The sequence below is a fragment of the Odontesthes bonariensis genome, chromosome 8 (genome assembly GCF_027942865.1).
Source record: "Odontesthes bonariensis isolate fOdoBon6 chromosome 8, fOdoBon6.hap1, whole genome shotgun sequence".
NCBI lineage: Eukaryota > Metazoa > Chordata > Actinopteri > Atheriniformes > Atherinopsidae > Odontesthes > Odontesthes bonariensis.
The window spans coordinates 26,917,952-26,944,562 of NC_134513.1; the positions used below are offsets into that span (position 1 = coordinate 26,917,952).

General features: G+C 43.5%; 7 non-coding genes across 7 annotated transcripts; 6 read left to right on the top strand and 1 right to left on the bottom strand.

The window, feature by feature from the left end:
- Positions 1-1,710: 1,710 nt before the first annotated feature.
- trnas-gcu (transfer RNA serine (anticodon GCU)) lies at positions 1,711-1,792 on the bottom strand. Its single transcript has one exon. It is a non-coding gene; the product is annotated as a tRNA-Ser (tRNA).
- Positions 1,793-2,915: 1,123 nt separating this feature from the next.
- On the top strand, positions 2,916-2,989 carry trnai-aau (transfer RNA isoleucine (anticodon AAU)). The gene has a single exon. It is a non-coding gene; the product is annotated as a tRNA-Ile (tRNA).
- Positions 2,990-19,036: 16,047 nt separating this feature from the next.
- trnay-gua (transfer RNA tyrosine (anticodon GUA)) lies at positions 19,037-19,125 on the top strand. Its single transcript is given in 2 exon segments — positions 19,037-19,073; positions 19,090-19,125. It is a non-coding gene; the product is annotated as a tRNA-Tyr (tRNA).
- Positions 19,126-19,239: 114 nt separating this feature from the next.
- Positions 19,240-19,312, top strand: trnar-acg (transfer RNA arginine (anticodon ACG)). The gene has a single exon. It is a non-coding gene; the product is annotated as a tRNA-Arg (tRNA).
- Positions 19,313-19,628: 316 nt separating this feature from the next.
- On the top strand, positions 19,629-19,700 carry trnah-gug (transfer RNA histidin (anticodon GUG)). Its single transcript has one exon. It is a non-coding gene; the product is annotated as a tRNA-His (tRNA).
- Positions 19,701-20,416: 716 nt separating this feature from the next.
- Positions 20,417-20,505, top strand: trnay-gua (transfer RNA tyrosine (anticodon GUA)). The gene is given in 2 exon segments: positions 20,417-20,453; positions 20,470-20,505. It is a non-coding gene; the product is annotated as a tRNA-Tyr (tRNA).
- Positions 20,506-20,619: 114 nt separating this feature from the next.
- trnac-aca (transfer RNA cysteine (anticodon ACA)) lies at positions 20,620-20,692 on the top strand. Its single transcript has one exon. It is a non-coding gene; the product is annotated as a tRNA-Cys (tRNA).
- Positions 20,693-26,611: the final 5,919 nt, after the last annotated feature.

Genomic DNA, 26,611 nt, shown 5'->3' on the forward strand with positions numbered 1-26,611 from the left:
TGTATAGCAGAGTGGCGCAGCGGAAGCGTGCTGGGCCCATAACCCAGAGGTCGATGGACCGAAACCATCCTCTGCTATGTATAAATTTTCAAATCAACATCTCTCATTAAAAAAACCTGGAAAAGATGATGTAACATTCAGCAACATCACAATTGACACTTGACCAACTCTGAAACCCTTTCTACACACTCTTAATTTGAACTCGTTTGGTGTGCTCACGAGTGTCCTCCAATGTCCACTTTTCTGATATAAGTCAGAAAAAAGAATTATTGTTACAAAAGACTGAAATCTTTCACTTTTGTTAAATGGATTAGAGGATCGTTTACCCGATTTCTTTAAGCTGTGTTTTTTATTTTGAATAGTCACGTGGATAAGGCACTGGCCTCCTAAGCCAGGGATTGTGGGTTCGAGTCCCTTCTGAGGTGTATAGCAAAGTGGCGCAGCAGAAGCGTGCTGGGCCCATACCCCAGAGGTCGATGGACCGAAACCCTCCTCTGCTATGTATAAATTTTCCAATCAAACTCAACATCTCTCATTAAAAAAATCTGTTATAGATGATGTAACATTCAGCAACATCACAGTTGACAGTTGACCAACTCTAAAACCCTTTCTACACACTCCTAATTCAAACACGTTTGGTGTGCACATGAGTGTCCTCCAATGTCAACTTTTCTGATATAAGTAAGAAAAAAGAATTATTAAGTCAAAAGACTGAAATCTTTCACCTTTGTTAAATGGATTAGAGGATCGTTTACCCGATTTCTTTAAGCTGTGTTTTTTATTTTGAATAGTCACGTGGATAAGGCACTGGCCTCCTAAGCCAGGGATTGTGGGTTTGAGTCTCATCTGAGGTGTGTAGCAGAGTGGCGCAGCAGAAGCGTGCTGGGCCCATAACCCAGAGGTCGATGGACCGAAACCATCCTCTGCTATGTATAAATTTTCAAATCAACATCTCTCATTAAAAAAACCTGGAAAAGATGATGTAACATTCAGCAACATCACAATTGACACTTGACCAACTCTGAAACCCTTTCTACACACTCTTAATTCAAACTCGTTTGGTGTGGACATGAGTGTCCTCCAATGTCCACTTTTCTGATATAAGTAAGAAAAAAGAATTATTGTGTCAAAAGACTGAAATCTTTCACTTTTGTTAAATGGATTAGACGATCGTTTACCCGATTTCTTTAAGTTGTGTTTTTTATTTTGAATACTCACGTGTATCTATTTGATACATTCAACCACTCTGAAAGACACTCTGAGAAAAACAAACAAGCATCAGTTGTGAGATCTATTTCTTTTTTATGTATCAAGGAATGGATCGTTTGGTCAGAAATGGTTGTTAATTTGGAAGCGCTAAGAATGTAGCAAACAAAGGGGAATTAGCTCAAATGGTAGAGTGCTCGCTTTGCATGTGAGAAGTAGTGGGATCGACGCCTGCGTTCTCCAGTCATCTTTCCTTTGTTCTTGTGCTCTGTGGAGGAAATGATTAACAGCTGGATGTGGCAAACGTGGGTGTAAACTGAAAGAAAGACAGCTCTTTCACATTAGCCTGAAGTCAGACTCACAATTCTTCATTATAGATTCAATCGCCCAAATGAACTTAGTGTAAGCAAATAAAAATATTGCGACTAAAGCATTGTTTGAAAAGCCTGCTTGTAAAAAGTCGAATCAGAAATATTAACAAACCAACAACTTGAAATTCAAAGCCAACGAGAATGGGATTTGACCCCATGCGTGCAAAGCACAATGGATTAGCAGTCCATCGCCTTAACCGCTCGGCCACCTCGCCCTCTCGCTTGTAAGTTTGACCATAAAAATTTCCGTCTTAAACTACAGCTGGTATAATTTCGATCTCAAATTGAAGCCTCATTAGATACACTGGCCTTGCGTGCAGAGGGTACGAATTCATCCCCCTTTCACAAAAATAGAATCATTATTATCTAAATGTGGTTTCATGTAGGGATGTTTGATTTAAAATTGGGCGAAACAAAAGCAATTACACTTAGGACAAGTCAAAGTTAGGGTTGGGGTTATTACAATCTCTTCAGTATATACCCAAATCCATTCATTTAGTCACCACTCATAAGGAGTTACCAGAGGTGAGCGTTGGAAGGAAGATCGACTGATAGAACGAGCTCCTCCAGTCGTGGTCAAAATAGTCTGATCCCTAAACTCTTCCACTTGAGGCAGCAACTGGTTCTAAGCAAGAAGAGGGCCCTCAACCCTTTTCCAACTGAGGATCAGAGCCTCAGACTTGGAGGTACAATTTTATTCCTGGCTGTTTCAGACATGGCAGCAGACCACCCCTGTGCCAGCTGGATGACTCATGTGAGACCATGTGGCCTAACGGACAAGGCGTCTGACTTCGGATCAGAAGATTGAGGGTTTGAGTCCCTTCGTGGTTGTCTTGTTTAGTTGTATGCTGTCATTACTGTACAGAAATCAAGAGCACTGTACTGAGTACTAACCAAATAAACATATGGTGAAAGCTGCTAAGTACTTTGCTAGTTATACTCCATGTCAGAAATCCTCTGAATGGCATGCTATTAAAGTCGGAGGATTTTACCAGTCTGTTACTGGTAAAAAAGAAAATCCAAAGTTAAGCTGATGTTGCGCAATGATCTTGGCTTCCCCATACTGCCTACACTCAAGCAATACAAAAAGATGAGAGACTTGAATGAGTAAGTTCTATCACGTCGAGTCATTGTAGCATATAACAAATGATAAAATAATTGCATTCAAAGCATTTTTTGAAGAACTAAAAGTCTTTCAACTCACCTGCTGATAACATCCAAATCCGCAATACCAAAGGCAAGCTGTATAGAATGTTTGTGTGACTTAAATAGGTAACAGAGAAAACACTGAGAGCACTTATTCTCGCACAAATTTGCTCATAGGGCAACTCAAAATCAGGCCGGTTAGCTCAGCTGGTCAGAGCGTGGTGCTAATAACGCCAAGGTCATGGGTTCAATCCCCATATTGGCCACGAACATCAGCAACAATGGCACATGTGTAGGCGCCCTTCCATAAGACATGACTTTCAAAGATATATCAATATATTTGATGCTGCTTGTCCTGGAACGGATCACAGGGGAAGCGGTGTGAGCAGACATCCCTAGCCCCGATTCTCACAGGACATAATCAACACCTCTTCTCGGGTGGACACACAGAAATACCAATATAAGACCAGCAATGTATTATTTCTTATGAGTCCTGGACCTTCCCTCAGGCCTCCTCACCGTGCAACTGATCCAAAATATCTCCCCTGGGGTGAATCTACATGATACTCTGACCAGATGCCCATACCGCCTGATCTGGCTTCATTCAAAGAAGAGTGGCAGAGACTGTATTCTCAGCGTATTCCAGATGACTACGCTTATCACCCTGATCCAAGAGGGTGAGCCTAATCACCACAGAGTGGAAGATGATTTCAGCCCTTATGCATTCGCAATCTCATTCATTTTGTCACCACTCATAAGGAGTGACCAGAGGTGAGCGTTGGAAGGAAGATCGACTGGTAGAATGAAATCCTCCAGTCGTGGTCAAAATGGTCTGATCCCTAAACTCTTCCACTTGAGGCAGCAACTGGTTCTAAGCAAGAAGAGGGCCCTCGACCTTTTTCCAACAGACGATCAGAGCCTCAGACTTGGAGGCACAATTTTATTCCTGGCTGTGTCACACTTGGCAGCAGACCACCCCTGTACCAGCCAAATGACTCATGTGAGACCATGTGGTCTAACGGACAAGGCGTCTGACTTTGGATCAGAAGATTAGCCGCTTTCGGACAGACAGTTCTAAGAAAGTAGTTATCAGAACTACCCTCCTCGAATTTCGTTCTGATAACTATCCTTCCCCAGCGGAACTGTTTCAGTCTGCATTCGCACATGAGTCGGGACCTGATAGGGACTGATGCGCCGCGCGCAGCTGTCTGCTTCAGTGACGTGTTAGCCGTTAAGCGCTACATTCAAACACAAAACAAAACGGTAAAAGTAATGAGAGTAAAAAAAACACCACCAAGAAGCTAACATGGAGAGCGGGGAGGCCACTGTGTTCATGGTCTGCATGATGGTGATATTAATCATGGACAATCACATCAGGCGTCTAATATCGAGGCTGGAAAAGCTCACAGAGAGTCAGGAGACGATACTTTTTTTATTTCATGAAGGAAGAAAGGAGAGCAGAGCGCCGCAGACAAATGAGACCAGTGTAAGTTTAACTTGTTAATCACCCGCCGGTTGTGTCTGTGTCATATGAGGAGACATTTCAGCCGTGATAGCGTGACATGGGGCGTAGCTACCGACCACCACACACCTCCCTTAGATTAGTTCTATAGAACCATGAAAAGACCCGACCTCGGAGAAGGAGCTAAATAGTTATAGGAACTAAGGGAGAAAGCCCCGAGTTCCTGTATGTCCGAACACGGGAGAAAACGGCCCCGCGGATTAAAAGGTTATTAGAACTGCCAAAGGTTCCTACAGTCCGAAAGCGGCTATTGAGGGTTCGAGTCCCTCCGTGGTTGTCTTTTTTAATTGTATGCTGTCATTACTGTACAGAAATCAAGAGCACTGTACTAAGTACTAACCAAATAAACACATGGTGAAAGCTGCTAAGTACTTTGCTAGTTGTACTCCATGTCAGAAATCCTCTGAATGGGATGCCGTTAAAGTCAGAGGATTTTACCAGTCTGTTACTGGTAAAAAAATCCAAAGTTAAGCTGATGTTGCGCAGTGATCTTGGCTTCCCCTTCTGCCTATACTCAAGCTATACAAAAAGAAGAGAGACTTGAACATGATCATGGCTATGACGTAACCTGTCTTTTCAGTACCCTGTCAATTGTTGAGATGCTGACTGTTTGGATGTTTGCAAAGATGTTGTTGTCCTCTATAATGGCACTCTGTATCTCCCTAAGTCTTATGGCATTGTTCTCTATAACCATGGTGCAAATGGCCTCCTGTTCAGGTGTGAAAAGGGGCCCTCTGCCACCCCTGTGAAGTTGTCTTGCAGTCCTATGTGGAAACAATATAGCAATGCAAAACACAAAATTGAGTAACATAAAATGTCACTGTATGAAGTATACTTACTTATATTGTAATGTGGAATACTGTTACATTGTATGAAGCATTACAGAACAGTGCCTATTGTTGGATTACATACCTGTTCTCTCGTTGTTCTGCCAACATATGGCTGCACCCTTCGACCAGCCTCTGCCATTGTAAGCCCATGATTGAGAACATGGTCCACAAGGGTGGCTCTGATCTCATCTGGAACACGCATATGTCCTCGGCCTCTTCTGCCTCTTCCTCTGTTCTGCCTCCCAACTCCTCCGCCACGCAACCTCACTCCTCTTCCTCTTCCTCTTCCTGTTCTCTGTGGCTGTTGGCCCCGTCTAATTCCTTCCATTGTCAGACATTGAAACATTGTGTTGTGCTCCAGCTATATATATATTTGTCAGTTGATTGGTCGTTAGAGAAAGTCAACATTCACCTGGGAGCAATTTACCAATTCAGGACAGATTTTGAACAAAAGTCTAATGGAAATGTATAGAAATATGCTTGACATATTATGACAACTTGTTCAACCATTTTGCATGTAAAGACCTATACGATGAACTAATGCCTTAATGTTGTGGGGGGTGAGACTATTCAACAGAGACCTGTACAATACATTTTGATCAACATGACAAAAGCAATTGATAATGTAGGAAACAGCAGAGAATTGTACATAATCATGTGCATGGATGTGCCAAAGCATTGGCAACTTGCTGAAAGAAATGAGAAACTGCTTGTTTGATGTGCACAAGTGACACAATGATGTGACAATTGAACACGTAGTTTTGAGAATTGCAACTCTGATCTGAGAATTGTCCAAAAGCGACTGAGAAAAACTGTAATACCATGTCAGCGAAATAAAAAAATAAATGGTTTGATATGAAAATGGCTTAAAAAAACCGTCTCGCCCTGGGCAGGCGCTCGATGACTGCAACTAAAGCCGTGCAATCAGTTGTTGCCTCATCATGATGGCACTTTGATGGGGTGGTCCATGAGGGGGGTCTTCTGGCACCACACCTTCTGGTCTGCCTGGGCTGGTTCAGGTAGTGGGAGACCCTCGTTCATGGCAATATTCCGCAAATCTGGCATGCCTTCTCTGGGCTATTTTGCCCCCCGCTGTATCGAGACACACCCACCTGGCCTTCAGCAGTGCGCTCCACAACGGCACGGGTGTTTTGATGCGTATATGTGTCTCCTGCTCCAATTATGATTGGCAGTCCAGCCACGGCATGAAAGTCCCTCTTAATTTGTACTTGTTGGACAGCGGTGTATGGGAATTTGATGTACCATGGTGGGTGATAAACTGATGAGAGCTTTGATGACCAAGGGGAGCGCACGACTCAGAGGACTGGGACACTCCGATCTGTCTCCAATCTCCCTCTGAAAGGTTCCCGTGGCCAAAAATCCAAAGATGGTGAGGTCCTGGACGTGTGGTGGAATTGGGTTTGATCGGCGTGTTTCTCTCTGGAGTTGTGGCTCTAGCAATTAAGCTGCATATTTGTAGCAGCACAGTCCTTGGCAATCTAAATCGCGATCTCAGCCATTCGTCTGTCTCCACATGGTCTCTTCCAAGAGCCTGACGCGCTAAGGCATCCAAAAGTAGCAAGTCAGCCACTGGTTACGCTTCCCGTTATATACAGATTCAAATTAACCTTTGATTAGTGCATATTTTAAGTCAAACAGAACAATGTCAGCATCATTGTTGAGTATAATGTATATATTTATTTATATTTTCTTCAAAGTAATTAAATATACAATCCATTAGTCAAGCAAACGTGATTTGAATAACAGCGGACTATTTTACGAAACTCCTACGACAGGTCTGGATCACTCGTAAATTTTGTTCGTACCTGAAAGAAAACGTAAAATACGAAAAGATTGGTGAATGCGCAAATTCTCTTAAATCACTCGTACGGACGATTTAAGAACAAATCTGTGCGTACGAACGGTTCTTGCATGAGGCCCAGTGTGCTTTACAAAGTAAAAGAAGTAAATAAAAACAGTGTGTGAAAACAGCTAAAAAGCACATGATGGGTACATGTAATTTTTTTACTCTAACTTTTGCAGATAATAATGGGATTGGAAGCAAATGAGACCCCTTACATCCTCGTGTTTGTAGATGAAGCCGGCTTCAACCTGGCCAAGGGGCGAAGACGTGGCCGCAACATTATTGGCCACCGGGCCACGGTGGATGTTCCAGGCCAGCGAGGGGGCAATATAACTATGTGTACTGCCATTTCTGAGAATGGTGTGGCCACTCACATCCCCACTCTTGGCCCATACAACACACAGAAGCTCCTCTTCTTCTTGGACCACCTTTATACTAATTTGGTCCCTGAATATGAGCGAGGTCTTCTTGAGTCTCACCTACCACGCCATGTGATTGTGTGGGACAATGTCAACTTCCATCGTGGTCCACTCATCAGGGCTTGGTTCACTATGCATCCAAGAGTTGCTCCCACCTTATTCCCCTTTCCTTAATCCTATTGAGGAGTTTTTCTCTGCTTGGAGGTGGAGAGTGTATGAGCATCATGCTCAAGACCAAAGATTCCTGCTCCATGCAATGGACGCTGCATGTTTAGACATTACAGGAGATCAGTGTAGGGGATGTTTGCGGCATGCACAGCGTTTCTTCCTGCGTTGCATTGCAAGGTAAAATATACGTCGCGATGTTGATGAGAATCTGTGGCCAGAGAGACAGCAACGTTTTTGTTTGTGTTTATATTACAGTATATGTGTGCTATGTATATTTTTCTTTTCCTTCTACAATACTATACTGTATGGAAGTTACGTACTTCACAGTATTTGTGTGAATAAAAATGGTTGGTATGAGTGTATTGTGTGTGCTTTGAGGCTACTCTTACTGTGAAACTTTTTCCTTCAGTTTTATACACTATTGTATTCTGTTAGGTAGTCCTATGCCATAGTGACAAAACATCTAAACATTTTGACTTGTAGTGCTCACACAATGCCAAAAGGACAATGCATTTTGGGGGCACTGACTATTTGAATGAGAAAGAAACTTCATTTTGACACATGGCTGAACTGTTTAGGGGGAGATATGAGCTTTTGCTGGTGAACCATGGTGTTTTGCTGAACCATTCAGTTTAGTTTTGCAAAAAGTACTAAAGAGTGTTGAAAACGTCCGGTCTGTTTCAAGAAATGAGCCTAGACAATTGAGAAAGATCTTTAAAATTTGGGTGGCACTGACTCTTTTCATGGGAAAGAAATCAGGTCTGAAGCATGGGTGAACAGTTTTGGGAGAGATATGTGCTTTTGCAGGTTAGCTATGGTGTTGTGCTGAACTATAAGAGTGTTATGCCAAATGATCTTAGAGTTTTGAGAATGTAATTTCTGTTTCAAGAAATGAGCCAAACCAATAGAGAAAAACTGTAATATAGCTAAACAGCTAAAAATAATATACCATGGATTAAATAAAATAGTGTTATTATGATGTCACGTTCTGTGACCAAACTATAATGACACATTTAACTTTATAGTATAGTAGTAACCTTTTAATTTAAAATGTCAATAGACAGATAGATAAATAAGTAATTGACTGTAATTATTGTTGGTATAGAAAGCTATGGTTTTGATTTTTTTTAATGCTTTCATGTCATACCAATTGTTAACTGTATAAAGTGCATAAATACTTTATTATGTTTGATTCTCCTCATTTTCTTTTAAATATTTTTTTGGGCTTTTTATGCCTTTAATGAGAGGACAGTTGGAGAGAGACAGGAAGCAGGGGGCAGAGAGAAGGGGAAAGACACACAGCACAGGGTCGCTTGGTGCGGGAGTCGAACCAGGGCCTGCTGCAGCGAGGACTGTAGCCTCTTCATATGGGGCGGCTGCTTAACCCACTACGCCACCGACCGCCCCTGATTCTCCTCATTTCTAATGTTATCTTCAGATGAGCTCCAAGCCAAAGAGCCATAAAGGTATGGGATATGAGGAGTGGATGGCAAGGCTTAGGGCATTTGCCAGCAATGGGATTTGGCCTTCAAATGCTGGAAATAGACCAGCCCCGAGGCAGAAGAAATGGCATGATCTCTATCAGAAGGTAAAGTAAAGCCACTACAAAAAAAAGAGACATGAGTAATTGTCATTAATGAGATGATGCTGTAATGTTTCAGATGGAAAAATCGAAGAAGACATTTTTATGCTTATTTTGAAGCTGGGATTCATATTGGATTTACTTTACATGAGTGTACATTTGTCATTTCAGTTCACTAAATCCCATTTTGGTGGGTCTTTTTCAGATTCAGTGAAGCCCAACTTGGTAGCCCGGAAAACACCGAGCCCATCTCCGTCCTCTGTGAGGAGCCCTATCCCATCTCCATCCTCTGTGAGGACCTCCAGCCCATCTCCGTCCTCTGTGAGGAGCCCTAGCATTGCTCCATCTTCCCGGACCCCGGCACACACCTGTAAGGCTGTTTCATCTGTGAGTACAGTAGTATGTCTTCATTAAAGTAATGGAGTTCTAGGTCTTCTTTAATGAGACATATTTATGTACATTTCCAAATCTCTTGTGTTGTTTTCAGGGGGAGCCTGGAACGTTACTGTTACAGTCAGCAGCAGCCGGGGATGCAGCTTCTTTCTGGTTGCCGAGTGAAATGAGGAAAACCATCCCTGTGCAGGACCAAAGATGGATTTCAAATACACTCTTTCGCTCTGGCAAACTGCACCCAGATTGGAAGCTTTGGTATGAGCCTCCTGTGCCCGCCCTGATCTACCACCAGGTACCAACACCCGACCGTTTTTTTCCCATCGGCTTCTGGTGTGGATGCCCTATCATCAGTGGAAGGTCAGGGTGTTCTGCCAAGCCTGTGGGAAGCATCTTACAGGTGCTGGTATCCACAAAAGGGCTCGGAAGGTCCTGGATATTGATAGGTTTTACCTGCTGGTGACGGAGACACTCAAGTGCAGTGGGTGCAATCTCACATACCTATCAACGTCCCAGACCATCCGGGATCAGCTGGACTTGCCGCACCAAAAGCTGTTCCGGCTTATCCTGACCCAGAAGTGAGTAAAACATTTTGTAAAATGGTAACTTGAGGCATAGAAAATAAATTGATCTGTAAATGTAACTGTAAACTAAATACTTTATGAATCTGAATTCCAGGTATGCCTGTGACATACGTGTCATCCGCCTGATGCGGGATCGGACTCAGGGCAACAGCTCTGCACGGCTGTTAAAACAGCTGAAAGAAAATCACGGGGAGGAATGGCTGGATAGGTTGGGGCACTATTTTGAAGAGTGCTCTAACTTTGTTAATGGGCCCAGCCTGTTCCCAGTTGTGTGCCAGGAGCCCCCAGAGCCCGCTGACGTCCCCACTGGTCACTGGTTGCTGTCTGTGTATGGCAGAGACATTCTGTCACGCATAGACCACATCAAGGCCAGCCTCACATCCACCTTGGGCACCATCTTAAAGTTGGACTCCACCAAAAAGGTGAGTAATAATGTAATGATAATAACAATTATAATTATCATCATCATTATTATTATCAGTGATGCCGGTAACGCGTTACTGTAGTCGGACTACTTTTTTCAGTAACGAGTAGTCTAACGCAACTACTATTTCAAAACTAGTAGTCAGATTGAAGTTACTTATCTAAAACATCGTGCGTTACTATTCTTATGAGTTATATCAGTGTCCGTGACGGGAGCGGGGTTCGCCTGAAGTCACTCGTTATTTTACATCTACCTACCCAGTAAAAGTGATCTGTCCCACTAAAATGTGAAACACCAGCGATATCATTTGTTACATTTTACTCACTTTCCCTAATCATTTTAAATAAATACACCAATCTAAACCACAGTTTTCGTCAGTGCCTGTCACAGACGATAGTTGATAGGTTTAGCTATTCGTGCTAACTTTATAACATATAGCCTACGTTTCAGGCAGTGCTATGGAGAGGGCTAGCTAGCTATTTATCTTACCTGGTCGCAATTGATGACTCAAAGATGACTTGTTAACGTCTTTGTACTGTATTACATCTTCTAGTACCTATATACGATATCTGAATGAGTGTACGGGTGTTTATCTATATGTATACTTCGTCAGTTGTAGCTTTGGGTAATCCAGTAACAGCTGCAGTTGTAGGCGAGTAGCATACAAACATTTCTGCAAAGCGACGGGTCTGACGATCAATCAGTTTTCTTTAAACTTTTATTGGTCAACGGGTGGATACAGCAAGATAAACGTGACATTTTTCGGTCAAAAACTTGACTGTCATACTGGCTTGGGCCCATAATTATCAGCAGGTTACGTGATATGACCGTCCGTTTGTCTGCATCGCTGCGAGTGAATGACTGATGGTCACTGAATCACTGGTTTACTTGCCCCACTCCACAGTTTCTCGCATAAATGCAACTAAAAGCGAAGTCATGAATACAGATACGGGTTTTGTTCTGATTTGTTTTGTAAAATCACTCCTTGCTGCTCTAATACGGGACAACTACAGGTTCATTAAGATGTTCAATATAACTTAAGTGTTACTGTAATTCATATGGATAGATGCAATCAGAGTTAAATGCATGAGTCAAGAATGTCTATTGTATTTTGTTTTTTTAAAGAAGTGTTTATGTTAAATTGAGTCAAGAAACGCTACTTTATTCTTTATAAGAAGTATTTAAGTTAGATTTGATAAAGTAAAAAAAAGCATTTAATTTGTAATAAGTATTTCAGTTAAATTAAGTGAAGAAAGAGTATTTTGATTTTTTTATACTGTTTTTGTTTAATAAAACCACTTCTTGCTGCTCTAATGTTAGACAACTACAGATTCAATGGGATGTTCAAAATAGGCCTACATGTTCATTCATTTACATAGGCCTAAGTGCCGTTAGATTCCGAGTATGTTATTTTATTGTTATAAGTATTTATGCTAAATGAAGTGAATTTTATTTAGTAACTTAACTAAGTTACTTTTTAAAGAAGTAGTCAGTAGTCAGTACCATACCATACCATACCATACCAACTTTATTTATAAAGCACTTTATACACCCACAGGACCAAAGTGCTATACACAATCATAAAATACAATACAATCATAAAATAGAAGGGTCAAATATAAAAGCAGTACTAAAGTAACTAAAATGTAAATGTATTGTCCAAACCTTGGTGTTAATTCCTGGGGTTCGGTGTGATGATCACTGACTCGTGTTAAACAGTCGAGGAGTCGAAAATAAAGTTGATTGTGGTTTATTAACAGAAATAATATAAATTACACACTTCAAGGGTTCAAGTGGCTTTGTAAGTTTCTAATGTTCTGGATTCCAATGTCCATTCATTCTTCCTCTCTTTGCCACGGTCTTTGATGGTGTGCGCATCACCGAACCCTCCTATTGGCATCCGGATGGCACACCTATATACCTGTCGGCATATTTCCCCCTTTGCCTGTAGAGGGCGTACTCATTCATTCACACTCACTCATTCACTCACTCTTACTCATACATACTCAAGACAGGAATTATATTAGATGTAGAGAAACAAATGAAGTTCTGAATGTAAAAAAATGGAATTTGTAAATGATAATATTTAAAGACAATAAATGATAAACATAAACTATTCAAATGGCTCCTACAGTAAACACAATAAAACAAAGTCAAACATCTCAGATTGTGCCAAAAGCCAAAGAAAAAAGATGGGTCTTAAGTTGGGATTTAAAAACAACAAGTGAAGAGGCCTGTCTTATGTCCAAAGGAAGGTCATTCCATAGCTTGGGAGCTGCCACAGAAAAAGCACGGTCCCCTCTGAGCTTGCGCTTTGTCTTTGGGACCCTGAGAAACAACTGGTCAGCTGACCTGAGGGAGCGGGAGGGTGTGTAAGGATGTAGCAGCTCAGACAGGTAAGGAGGGGCAAGGCCATTAAGAGCTTTAAAAGCAAATAAAAGGCTTTTAAAATGAATCCTAAAATATACTGGCAACCAGTGTAAAGAAACTAAAACAGGGGAAATATGGTCAAATTTTCGTGTACCTGTTAAAAGTCGTGCAGCAGCATTTTGAACCCTCTGAAGCTGGGAAATGCATGAATCACTAGCTCCTTTCACACTGCTGAATAACCCGCGTTTAATCCGCAAATTTAGCGTGGCCGCTGTTGCGTTCACACCGCCGACCCGGGCTGCCGCGTCAACTCAACTCGCCTTTCGACCCGCGTCGGACCCTAGTCTTTTTGCCGAGCCGAGTTTGGTGTGAACGCAATCGACGCGCTCTCTGGGAAGAATGGGTTTAACTTTGGCTAGCTGCCTTAAGTGAAAAAAGCTTGATTTTACAACAGCTCTAATGTGAGCTTCCAGCTTAAAGGACAAGACCGTTTTTTTGACATTGGGCCCTTGATTTCACATTATAACATGATGTTCTACTCACCCCTGCTTGTTGTTGGTAATTTGGAGCTGTTCCGAAGATATTCGAGAGGCGTCTGGCTGCTCTCTTGAGATATTCGGGCATGAAACGGTTTCCTATGGGCAACTTTATACAGGCACAAACTATGCTGTTTATAATTTATTAATTACTGGACACTAGCACTGATAACGTGGAGGTGCGTCGCTTACTTAAAAAAATCCGGGTTACTGTAATTTTGAATTTTAGCCGAATGAATAAATAGGCAGCAGGTCTGTGGGCTGTCTGTGGCAGTAGCACGACGAGGACGTCAGTACCCACTTTACGACAAAAAAATCAAAATGACAATAACCCGGATTTTTTTAAGTAAGCGACGTACCTCCACGTTATCAGAAAACGAAAAAGAGTTGAGTACTTTCTGCCGTAGGAGGACTCGGGGAGAGGAAGCAACTCTTGTACAACTAGAACGGCTGCTGGAGGAGCTAAGGGGTCCAAAAGGGAGAGACCTGATGGGTGTTCCTCTGCTGGATGAAGTGAGGATGGATCACATCTGGCGTGTGCAAAACGGCACATAAAATGCATCCAGGATGTTCCAGGGATTCCGTTGTACACTGAAGTAGGCAGCATGAACAAGAGTGGCATCAAGCTCAGCAGCTGCCGCTGTGCCAGAGGATCAACATCTCTCGAGTCAGTTCACTGCCATTTGAACAGCTTTATTCCTGGTAAGTCCCTCTCTACATGATTACACCTCTTAGCTGGATTTGATATTAAAACTGGATCAACAAGCAATTTTTCTAAGGCATAAATGAGTTTTTTTGTTTTTTTGCTTGTTTTTTTCAGGAACCAGTGCAAATCTGCTGAATTTCCAGCTCTACCTCCTGGAAGGCCTTAACAGCTGGAATCAGGATCGGGGCGCTGCAGCAGTGAGCGGCAAGCCGTCGTGTCTTCTCACATTGCTGGAGACACGACACGATGCATTAACAACAACAGCCTGAAGGTGCTCGGCCGAGAATACGTCCCCAACTTCACACCTCCAGCAAAATACACAGGTATTTCAGAATGATATCTGTGAAGGTAAAAAAACTGTTTAGTTAAACTATTGTATGACTGAGTCACTAATATGTATGAAGAGTAAAGAAGTGTTTTACTATCTGTGTGTGTGTGTGTTATGTTTCCGTAGGTGAGCTGCTGGCTGTTGACTGCCTGTTAAGTCAAACGGGCGAGCCTCTGAAGGCACAGCCTGACTCAGAAGAGACTGCCGGGCTTCTGGGAGATGTGGCCGCGAGTGAAGGAGAGGAAGATGAAGGCTTCATGATGAAGATGCTCTGGACTTACTGGTGTCAGGACTTCAAGGTGAGACGCTTTCCTCTGCAACCTCACAGCTCCAAGCCTCCACCCAACCTGCTCCCTCCACCCAACCTGCTGCCTCCACCCAGCCTGCTGCCTCCACCCAACCTGCTCTCTCCACCCAGCCTGCTCCCTCCACCCAGCCTGCTGCCTCCACCCAACCTGCTCCCTCCACCCAACCTGCTCCCTCCACCCAGCCTGCTTTCTCCACCCAGCCTGCTTTCTCCACCCAGCCTGCTCCCTCCACCCAGCCTGCTTTCTCCACCCAACCTGCTCCCTCCACCCAACCTGCTCCCTCCACCCAGCCTGCTTTCTCCACCCAGCCTGCTTTCTCCACCCAGCCTGCTCCCTCCACCCAGCCTGCTTTCTCCACCCAGCCTGCTCCCTCCACCCAACCTGCTCCCTCCACTCAGCCTGCTGCCTCCACCCAGCCTGATCCCTCCATCCAACCTGCTCCCTCCACCCAGCCTGCTTTCTCCACCCAGCCTGCTCCTTCCATCCAGTCTGCTTTCTCCACCCAGCCTGCTCCCTCCATCCAACCTGCTCCCTCCACCCAGCCTGCTCCCTCCACCCAGCCTGCTTTCTCCACCCAGCCTGCTCCCTCCACCCAGCCTGCTTTCTCCACCCAGCCTGCTTTCTCCACCCAACCTGCTCCCTCCACCCAACCTGCTCCCTCCACCCAGCCTGCTTTCTCCACCCATTCTGCTCGCTCCACCCAGCCTGCTCCCTCCACCCAACCTACTTTCTCCACCCAGTCTACTTTCTCCACCCAGCCTGCTCCCTCCATCAAGCCTGCCTTCTCCACCCAGCCTACTCCCTCCACCCAGCCTGCTCCCTCCACTCAGCCTGCTTTCTCCACCCAACCTGCTTTCTCCACCCAGTCTGCTTTCTCCGCCCAGCCTGCTCCCTCCACCCAGTCTGCTTTCTCCACCCAGCCTGCTCCCTCCACCCAGCCTGCTTTCTCCACCCAGCCTGCTCCCTCCACCCAGCCTGCCATAGCTGGCCGTATGTCTGAGGTGTGAAATATATAGTAAACTGTAGAATAGTAGATAGATAAAAGAAAACTTGAACAAAATGTCCTTTAACTAATATCTGTTATGTTGGTTGTGTTGTCTTAGGGTTTAGATGAGTCAGGCGTACCAGGCCTGGACAAAGTGGACAGCTTGGCTGAGTATCTGGTGGAGCTGAGGAACAAAACCTCTCTGACGCTGAGCAACCAGGAGGTCAGTAACGTGTTGTTGCTTGCTGCATACATGCACTATGCACACACCTCAGCTCACTTGAACATTGCTGTGTCCTCATGTACAGTTGTGTTATTTCCCTGTGTAGGTGAGCAGCATTGTTGCTCTGTGGCAGAGCCTGCTGGACTTTGACAAGCAGAGGGTGGTATTTGCTGCAAGGCACCAGGACAAACTGAACACTGGGAGGTTTAGTTCCCCCAAAAAGAGGCAGGAATTTACCCCTGGGGTGGAAAGTGTGAAGTGTCATGCCTTAACAACCACAGCCCCATCTGCCCAATGGCCAGACTGCTGCCGCCTAGTGGAGACCATCTTTGTTCGCCTCTGCAGTATCCATCGTAGTCCAAAAAAAAGAGGGACAGGCACATTCTCAAGATGGGATCTGATCCTTCAGGACTACAGAAAGATCAGGCAGCTCATTTTAGCAAACGGAGCTATCATGCAGCAGACTACCTTGCAGCTGGTGGATGTGAGCTACACCACCCTGGTTCAGTGGCATAACCAAAGGGTGAAAAGGCAGGAAACGGCTGTGGTGCAACAAGGGCTAAACCTTCCTAGCCGGTTTTCTGTAGCTGCTGACCCACTTCTCCCCGCCAATATACGTCCCCATTATGCCATACCACATTCAGAACCAATACATATTTACAATTTACCCCCTAACACTGTGGGACAGGCCAAATTAAAAAGAAAGCTGCAATTTACAGATGATACAAATCCACCAGGACAGCAGCAGCTTCTCCCTGCTCCACCCAAAAGGCCTCAGGTAATGACAATTGCTCCAGTGGCCTCACAGGTTCGTGTTATCCCCACTACTCTACAGACACAGAGTTTTTGAACGTTCTCTGCCACTCCTCCACATGCTCCTGCTCTGGCTCCTGTTTTGGTCCCTCCTCTGGCCCCTGCTCTGGCTCCTGCTCTGGCTCCTGCTCTGGCTCCTGCTCTGGCTCCTGTTTTGGTCCCTGCTCTGGCCCCTGCTCTGGCTCCTGTTTTGGTCCCTCCTCTGGCCCCTGCTCTGGCTCCTGCTCTGGCTCCTGCTCTGGCTCCTGCTCTGGCTCCTGCTCTGGCTCCTGCTCTGGCTCCTGCTCTGGCTCCTGCTCTGGCTCCTGTTTTGGTCCCTCCTCTGGCTCCTGCTCTGGCTCCTGCTCTGGCTCCTGCTCTGGCTCCTGCTCTGGCTCCTGTTTTGGTCCCTCCTCTGGCCCCTGCTCCGGCTCCCATAGCAGGCTCCACTCACCCTAATAGAGCACCCCGAAAACTGACCCGCAAAGTTTTGCACAACACGTGCAAAAAATGCGGGCAATTCAGAATTGCTGAAACAGGACACAACCAATATAGAGGGCAAATTTACTGTCCCTCTGGTGAAACTGTAACTAAAGAGCAGTGGCTGGAAGAAATTAAAAAGAAGACACAAGTGTACTCATTTATACTTTTTGAGCATTTACAAACTTTTTTTGTTGTATATACTTTATATTGTGGTACAGTCTTTCCACCTCCGTTGGCATTACTAGGCGCTTCGAACAAGTGCACCACCATTTGTCGGCGGTCACCCTGTGTCTCACAGCTGCTGCTGTGGCTCCAACTTCAGCTGGGACCACTTCTCTGTCCCTCCTCTCTCTCTCTGCCCGTTCTAACTCCATCTGGGGAAGTTCGGCATCTGTATATTCTGGTTCATAAAGATATCTCTTTAGCTCTATGGTAAAAGGGATGTCTTCATCATCAGTGTCGTAGTCAGACATGATTACGTTAACTTTCCGAGCAGTAAACACCGTGAAACAGGCGCAGCTGTTGCCAGGCGGCAGCGCGCATTGATACTGCAACCTAGTGCCAAACAATTGTGAGGTGTAACTTTTTCGCAAGATACGATTTTGTGATAGAAATGTATTACTCTTTTGAATGCATATTCTTTTGAGAAGAAAAACGCTTTATATGTGAAGCCCCAGCCAACTAGCCGGACTACTTACTTCACCCCCAAAACGAGGCTGTAACTCAGCTAATAGGACGCAGCGGGGGGTAAGAAAATGTTCTTAAATAATATTTCTAGAATGGGATGTTATAAAGCTTCATGTCAAAAGAGAAGAACTATCCCTTTAAGCCTGGTTACATGCATCCATACAGATAGGTTCAACTCCTGGCTAGCTCGGCACGCTGGTTTTAGTCTCTCACTTCTCCCACTGCTTTAGAACAGGATCGCTTTAAACCTTCTACTCCCTGGGTATCCCAGCTCACTCACGCCCCAAAGATACCTCACAGTGTGTCGTCTTGCAACACATGTGGCTGACCCCACACCGTAAGGAAAGCTCGTCTTCCTCTTTATCTCTGCTGTCAATGATCCCACCCCGAACCCCACCTCCCGACCGAAATTGTTTGCATCGCTGAAAAAAGATCCCAGTTTCAACTTGGATTTCTTATACTTTTTAAATAAATAATTTTGTCTACAGGCCTCTGTCCCGTATCAAAGGTCTGAAAGAATCAAACAGCACAAATGCAGAAGGTCTGCCCATTTAAAGAGCACAAAAGGGGTCAAAGTATCAAACAGGCCCCAATGAGAAATAGTGCCTTTTTAATGAGTCGCCAAGGCCGCATATGTTCTGTGTTTTTTAGCTCTTCTAAAGGGAGGGTTTTCACACACCGCCACACCCAAAGTATAAACATCCTAACAACAGAAGATGAAAATCGTGCGCCAAATGAATGGACGGATAGACCTGACAAAAAAAGAACCAAACAAAAAGGCTGGACTTTTGCGCTGGACAATGTGAGGGTACATTGAGCATCAACATCTGTGTTGGACGATGTGGAGACTTTCCCAGATAGATGCCAGATATGTTTCTGTAACGACTAAATGCATGATAGAAACTGAGGCTGATTTGATCTGAAACGCATCTGAAACTGATGGTTTCTCATCACTTTTTGTGTTTATTTAACTGATAAACAGGCCCAAGCCCCTGGCTCCCTTCCATAACTCATTTGGTACAGCAGAGAACTGCAGGTGTCCCATGATACACATCTTAAGCCTGGTTACATGCATTCATACAGGATTCATGAAAAGGATGTTGGCTTTGCTCCCTTCGATAGCTCAGTTGGTAGAGCGGAGGACTGTAGGTGCCCAACAACAGTTATCCTTAGGTCGCTGGTTCAATTCCGGCTCGAAGGATGTGCTAAGCTTTTGTATACAGAGGCTCTTTTGGCCAACTCCATCAATCCTTTCAAAGCTTTTGGAATATGCAGTTTTACGAAAGACTGTTCCACTCTCTATCAGATTTGCTAAGGGCTAGTGGCGCAATGGATAAAGCGTCTGACTACGGATCAGAAGGTTCTAGGTTCAACTCCTGGCTAGCTCGACACGCTGGTTTTAGTCTCTCACTTCTCCCACTGCTTTAGAACAGGATCGCTTTAAACCTTCTACTCCCTGGGTATCCCAGCTCACTTACGCCCCAAAAATACCTCACAGTGTGTGTCTTGCAACACATGTGGCTGACCCCACACCGTAAGGAAAGCTCGTCTTCCTCTTTATCTCTGCTGTCAATGATTTTGCTCCAAACACAAAAAAAAAACCATGCCTGCCAGCCACATGCCGCAGAGCTACATATGCTATCCTTGGGATACGAAGGTGTTTCGGATCACATCAAAGCCACACACGACAACAACCCACAGCCGGCCGTGATCGTATAGTGGTTAGTACTCTGCGTTGTGGTTGCAGCAACCCCGGTTCGAATCCGGGTCACGGCAACCCCCCGACCTAATTTGTTTGCATCGCTGAAAAAAGATCCCACTTTCAACTTAGATTTCTTAAACTTTTAAAAAAATTATTTTATCTACAGGCCCCTGTCCCGTATCAAAGGTCTGAAAGAATCAAACAGCACATATGCAGAAGGTCTGCCCATTTAAAGAGCATAAAAGGGGTCAAAGTATCAAACAGGCCCCAATGAGAAATAGTGCCTTTTTAATGAGTCGCCAAGGCCGCATATGTTCTGTGTTTTTTAGCTCTTCTAAAGGGAGGGTTTTCACACACCGCCACACCCAAAGTATAAACATCCTAACAACAGAATATGAAAATCGTGTGCCAAATGAATGGGTGGATAGACCTGACAAAAAAAGAACCAAACAAAAAGGCTGGACTTTTGCGCTGGACAATGTGAGGGTATATTGAGGATCAACATCTGTGTTGGACGATGTAGAGACTTTCCCAGATAGATGCCAGATATGTTTCTGTAACGACTAAATGCATGATAGAAACTGAGGCTGATTTGATCTGAAACGCATCTGAAACTGATGGTTTCTCATCACTTTTTGTGTTTATTTAACTGATAAACAGGCCCAAGCCCCTGGCTCCCTTCCATAACTCATTTGGTACAGCAGAGAACTACAGGTGTCCCATGATACGCATCTTAAGCCTGGTTACATGCATTCATACAGGATTCATGAAAAGAATGTCAGCTTTGCTCCCTTCGATAGCTCAGTTGGTAGAGCGGAGGACTGTAGGTGCTCAACAACAGTTATCCTTAGGTCGCTGGTTCAATTCCGGCTCGAAGGATGTGCCAAGCTTTTGTATACAGAGGCTCTTTTGGCCAACTCCGTCAATTCTTTCAAAGCTTTTGGAATATGCAGTTTTACGAAAGACTGTTCCACTCTCTATCAGATTTGCTAAGGGCTAGTGGCGCAATGGATAACGCGTCTGACTACAGATCAGAAGATTCTAGGTTCAACTCCTGGCTAGCTCGACACGCTGGTTTTAGTCTCTCACTTCTCCCACTGCTATAGAACAGGATCGCTTTAAACCTTCTACTCCCTGGGTATCCCAGCTCACTTACGCCCCAAAGATACCTCACAGTGTGTTGTCTTGCAACACATGTGGCTGACCCCACACCGTAAGGAAAGCTCGTCTTCCTCTTTATCTTTGCTGTCAATGATTTTGCTACAAACACAAAAAAAAAAACATGCCTGCCAGCCACATGCCGCAGAGCTACATATGCTATCCTTGGGATACGAAGGTGTTTCGGATCACATCAAAGCCACACACGACAACAACCCACAACCGGCCATGATCGTATAGTGGTTAGTACTCTGCGTTGTGGTCGCAGCAACCTCGGTTCGAATCCGGGTCGCGGCAACCCCCCGACCGAATTTGTTTGCATCGCTGACAAAAGATCCCACTTTCAACTTAGAATTCTTAAACTTTTAAAAAAATAATTTTTTCTACAGGCCTCTGTCCCGTATCAAAGGTCTGAAAGAATCAAACAGCACAAATGCAGAAGGTCTGCCCATTTAAAGAGCATAAAAGGGGTCAAAGTATCAAACAGGCCCCAATGAGAAATAGTGCCTTTTTAATGAGTCGCCAAGGCCGCATATGTTCTGTGTTTTTTAGCTCTTCTAAAGGGAGGGTTTTCACACACCGCCACACCCAAAGTATAAACATCCTAACAACAGAAGATGAAAATCGTGTGCCAAATGAATGGGTGGATAGACCTGACAAAAAAAGAACCAAACAGGGGGTATGAAGGAGTAGGCAGCAAGTGTGAAGAGCTCCGACCTAACTTATAACTTAAGTGACCAAATTTAATACCTTTACTATAGGAGTGGTGTAACCTACGCATGTTATAGTATTATACGACCTTGAACAGCTAATGGCTACCTCCAAACAAAAACAAACTTCTGTGATGACCACGCGAAACTCCATTGCTAGTAAGCTATCTACCATGGCCTCTGACGCTAGCCCTTCCGAAATAAGCATGACTCAGCTGGTGCAAGAGCTAACCAAGCAGCGAGAAAGTTTAAAAGAAGACATCTCTATCCTCATTCAAGAATCACTGGTACCGTTACAAACTTCAGTAAATGTTTTGACTGAAACGGTGGACTCTGTGCAACAACGAGTGGCGGCGGCAGAATCACTTGCAGGTGATAATTTGATGATTATAAATGTTCCAGAAAGCAGCGAGGGTGTTGGAAATACTGTTAACTTCGTGGCGAACATGTTCATGGAGATCATCGGCGGCAATGCGCTGTTTGAATCTGCTCCAGTGTTGGAGCGAGTGCACAGAGTGGGCAAGAAACCCGACGACGCGGATCACCCCCCGCGCCCCTTTATGGTGTGTTTCCAAAGGCACCAAGAGAAGGAACGATTACTGCAATGGGCAAGGCAGACCACTATCACCTATCAGGGCGTGAAATTGAGAATATATCCAGACTACAGCGCTGCCCTGTCAAGGAAACGCGCTGGGTTTAACGGCGTGAAACAAGCATTCTACAAGAAGGATATAAAATTCCGCTTGCGTTATCCAGCTGTCCTACGAGTCTTCCATGAGGGAAAGACCTTCGATTTCAACTCACCGGAGGAGGCACGGGCTTACTATGATCAACAGGTAGTTGGCGAAGGAGAGTGAGGTGACCTGGTCAGTTCAGTTCATGCACGCTTGAAGGGAGAAAGACGTTTTTCTGCTTGGAGGACGTTTTGACATGTCGTTGAATTGGAACTCTCGTCGACGTCTACTTTGGTCAATGGACTTGGTTATGAGGACTATGAGTAATCAACGGACCATTTGCCATTAGTTTTTTCTTTCATTTCCCCATGGTAAGTGCCTTTACCTGTTCTTCTTTCTGTTTTGGAGATCATGGTCAACTGATAGCCTACCTGTTGAAGGTCGCCCTGCTAATGTTTGATGGTGGTCGGAATTTTTTTTTTTTTTCTTTTTTAAATTTTTGTTTTCAATTCCATTTTGTTTAGGTTATACATTGAATGTGTTGATGTGACTGAAGGACCGTCAGCAGCATATTTAACGGCATGCTTTTCATTTAAACTTTAATATGAAAGTGTTGTCAACTAATACAAGTCATCACTGCTAAATGGTCACAGGCTCTTCACAGTCTAGAAGGAGAGGATGTATCGGAAGGTTCAGGAGTTAGATGAGAGCCTGCAGTCTGCCCATGTTTTAGGGGCGGGCATAGGATTTGTTGTGTTTGGGGTTAAAGTGGGGCTTATTCCTATGGAAGTGTTATGTTGTTTTTTTATTGAACAGAGATCCTATACTGCTTTTTTATATTATTTAGTATGTTTTTGTTTGTTATTGACAGACGCTTTGGAGTGCAAAACCTGCTTTTCATTTCTAATCATGTCACATGTCACATGAAATAAATAAAGTCAGGGCAGATATAGGGGTGAGGCTAACTCGTTTTATTACCTGGAATGTGAAAGGAATGAATGGGCCTAATAAGCGAGCAAAGATTTTTTCTCATTTAAAGAGGTTAAATGCAGAAATAATATTTTTACAAGAAACGCATTTGAAAATAGCAGATTATATCAGGCTTAGGAAGAACTGGATTGGACAGAGTTTCCATTCTAACTTCATTAATAAGACACGGGGGGCAGCCATCCTGATCCATAAAAAGATATCGTTTACACCATCTCAAACCATCTCAGACCCTCAGGGACTTTTTGTGATAGTGTCTGGGTTGCTATTTAGCACTCCAGTATTACTAGCAAGTGTTTATGCCCCAAACTGGGATAATGTTAGCTTTATACATAAACTCACCTCTCTTTTCCCAAACTTCAACAGACATAGTCTTATTCTATCTGGTGACTTTAACATGGTTATGGACCCAGCTATGGACCGTTCTAGCCCTAGAACTTTGGCACGCTCTAAAATGTCTCTTGCTCTTGGTGAGTTTGCTGACAAGGCAGGCTGTGTTGATCCTTGGAGGTTCTTTAATCCTCACAAAAAGGAATTTTCTTACTTTTCACACGTTCATCACACATATAGTCGGATTGATTTTTTTCCCTCATTGATAAGACACATCGACCAACAATATTCTATCACCGCAACACCTGAATTATATAAAGAAAGGGTTGCACTGATGACCCAATATGACCTACTGTCAACAGAAAGAACAGAAAAACACCAGCTTTGGTTAAAAGGACATTATTATGAACATGGTGATAAAGCAGGTCATCTTCTGGCTTACCAGCTTAAATGTAAATCTGTATCTCGTTTAATTCCTCAGATACGCAATACATCACAACTTTTGACCATAGACCCAATAGAGATAAACAATACTTTTAGGGATTTCTATTCCAAATTATACACATCTTCTTCCCCACAAGATAAATCAAATATGATTTATATTATATATTTATATTTATATTTATATTAATATGACTTTTTTAGACAACATTAATATCCCACAAGTAGATACAGAGGCCAAAGACAGCCTTGAAGAAACCATAACGTTAAAGGAGATTATTGACTCCATTCACAAAATGCAGAGTGGCAAATCACCTGGGCTGGACGGCTATACTGTTGAATTTTATAAAAAGTTCTCCCCTCAACTTGATCCCTTGATACTTGAAATGTTTAATCACTCCTTCAAGCAGAGCCATTTACCACAAACTTTAACAGAGGCTTCCATCTCACTTCTTTTAAAGCCAGGGAAGGACCCAAATGATTGTGGGTCATATCGACCTATATCCTTGCTTAATGTTGATGTTAAAATTTTAGCCAAACTGCTAGCTTCAAGACTAGAGAATGTTACCACCAATATCATCTCAACAGAACAAACTGGTTTCATAAAGGGTCGTCAGTCCTTCACAAATATTCGTAAACTTTTAATAGTTGTTCACTCTCTTGCGTCCAGGGAGACTCCAGAGGTTGTTGTCTCCCTGGACGCGGAAAAAGCGTTTGACAGAGTGGAATTTAGCTACTTATTTACTGTACTGGGGACATTTGGCTTCGGCTCAAACTTCATATCCTGGATACGTTTACTATATACAACTCCTAAAGCATCAGTAATTACAAACAAGATATCTTCCCAACTATTTTCTCTCTCAAGGGGTACACGTCAGGGCTGTCCCCTTAGCCCACTTTTATTTGCATTAGCTATTGAGCCTTTATCAATTAAATTTAGGACAACCCCCAATATCTTTGGTATTCACAGGTTTGAAACTGAACATAAAATCTCTTTATATGCTGATGACTTACTTTTGTATATTTCTGACCCAGTATCATGTATTCCTAATATTGTCAATATCCTTAATGACTTTGGGCTTTTCTCTGGTCACAAATTAAACTTCTCCAAGCGTGAATGCTTTCCAATTAATAATTTGGCCCTTCAGTTACCAGACAATGTGTTCCCTTTCCATATATCAAAGTCTGGATTTAAATATTTAGGCATACACATCACCCAAGTTTTTTCTGATCTCTATGAAAAGAACTTCAAACTCCTCTTGCTCAAATTGGAAGCTGATTTTAAGAGATGGTCTGGTCTCTATTTATCTCTTCCAGGTAAAGTTAGTTGTATAAAAATGAATGTCTTACCCCGTTTTTTGTATCTGTTTCAATGTCTCCCAATATTTTTGTCCAATTCGTTTTTCCAATCTTTAAATAAATTAATCTCCTCTTTTCATTGGGCAAATAAAAATGCTAGAATACGCAGAGAGTTTTTAGAAAGGCCTAGGGATTAGGGTGGCCTGGCACTACCTAATATGAGAAATTACTACTGGGCATCTAATATTCAAAAAGTTTGGTACCAAAGTCCACAGCTGGATTGGTGTAAGATTGAGGCAAACTCCTGCACCTCTACTTCACTTCCTGCTTTGGTCACTTCCGGATTACCACTTTCGCCTTCTAAATTCACTTCTAGCCCTGTGGTATCTTCTACTCTTAGGATATGGACACAATTCAGACAACATTTTAAACTAAAAGATTTTTCTGTATACAGCCCTATTTGTAATAATCACCTTTTTCCTGCTGCCAGAATAGACCACACCTTTACCCTATGGAGGAGGAAAGGTTTGGATACATGCGAACGTTTCTATTTAGATGGTATTTTTGCCAACTTCACTGACCTCTCTGCCAAATTCCACTTACAAAAATCTGACCAATTTAGATATTTTCAGGTCCGTCATTTTATTCAAAGCCAGAGTACAACGTTTCCTGCCTTTCCAGCGGACTCAGGACTTGAGAAGATTTTGCGTAACCCTATGCATTTGATGAGGCATATTGCAAACATCTCAAACATAATTATCTCTCTTCAAGAAACGTCATTAGATGGGCTTAGAACGGCATGGTCTGAAGAACTTGGCTCTGAAATTCCTGGATACTTCTGGGAACGTGCTCAGGAAAGAATTAACGGAACATCATCCTGTGCGCGGCTTAGCCTGATACAGTTCAAAGTCTTTCATAGAATCTACTATACTAAATATGAACTCTCAAGAATTTTCGACGACATTGATGACAGGTGTGAGCGTTGATATTCTGCTCCAGCAAATATGACCCATATGTTTTGGAATTGCCCTAAGTTAACTGAATTTTGGCCAGCTATCTGTAAAATATTAAATGATGCATTTAATACCAAAGTCAAACCGTCAGCAGATATGTCCATCTTTGGAGTGTTGGTTGATGAGCACAAGCTACCCATTGATAAGATGAACGTGTTTGCCTTTGCTTCTTTGCTTCTTTAGATGCCACTAGCCCTTAGCAAGTTCAATAGAGAGTGGGACAGTTTTTCGTAAAACTGCATTTTCCAAAAGCTTTGAAATGATTGACGGAGATGGAGAAAAGAGCCTCTGTAAACAAAAGCTTGGCACATCCTTTGAGCTAGAATTGAACCAGCAACCTAAGGATAACTGTTATTGGGCACCTACAGTCCTC